Source organism: Salmo trutta, unplaced genomic scaffold, assembly GCF_901001165.1.
Source record: "Salmo trutta unplaced genomic scaffold, fSalTru1.1, whole genome shotgun sequence".
Lineage (NCBI taxonomy): Eukaryota > Metazoa > Chordata > Actinopteri > Salmoniformes > Salmonidae > Salmo > Salmo trutta.
Genome location: NW_021823527.1, coordinates 28710 through 29149, shown reverse-complemented (window position 1 = coordinate 29149; position 440 = coordinate 28710).

The following is a 440-nucleotide window of genomic DNA, read 5'->3' as shown; positions in this document are numbered from 1 at the left end:
TGGCCTCACCCAGCCTTACCCCTGCCTCACCCAGCCTTACCCCCGGCCTCACCCAGCCTTACCCAGCCTTACCCCGGCCTCACCCAGCCTTACCCCGGCCTCACCCAGACTTACCCCGGCCTCACCCAGACTTACCCCCGGCCTCACCCAGACTTACCCCCGGCCTCACCCAGTCTTAACCCCGGCCTCACCCAGCCTTACCCCGGCCTCACCTAGTCTTACCCCGGCCTCACCCAGCCTTACCCCCGGCCACACCCAGCCTTACCCCGGGCTCACCCAGTCTTACTCCGACCTCACCCAGCCTTACCCCGCTCTCACCCAATCTTACCCCGGCCTCACCCAGACTTACCCCTGCCTCACCCAGCTGATGACGACTAGTACTCTGAATAACAAAGAGCACAGACCAAGACTAGCTAGCCGGAGGAGATGTGTGTGTGTGT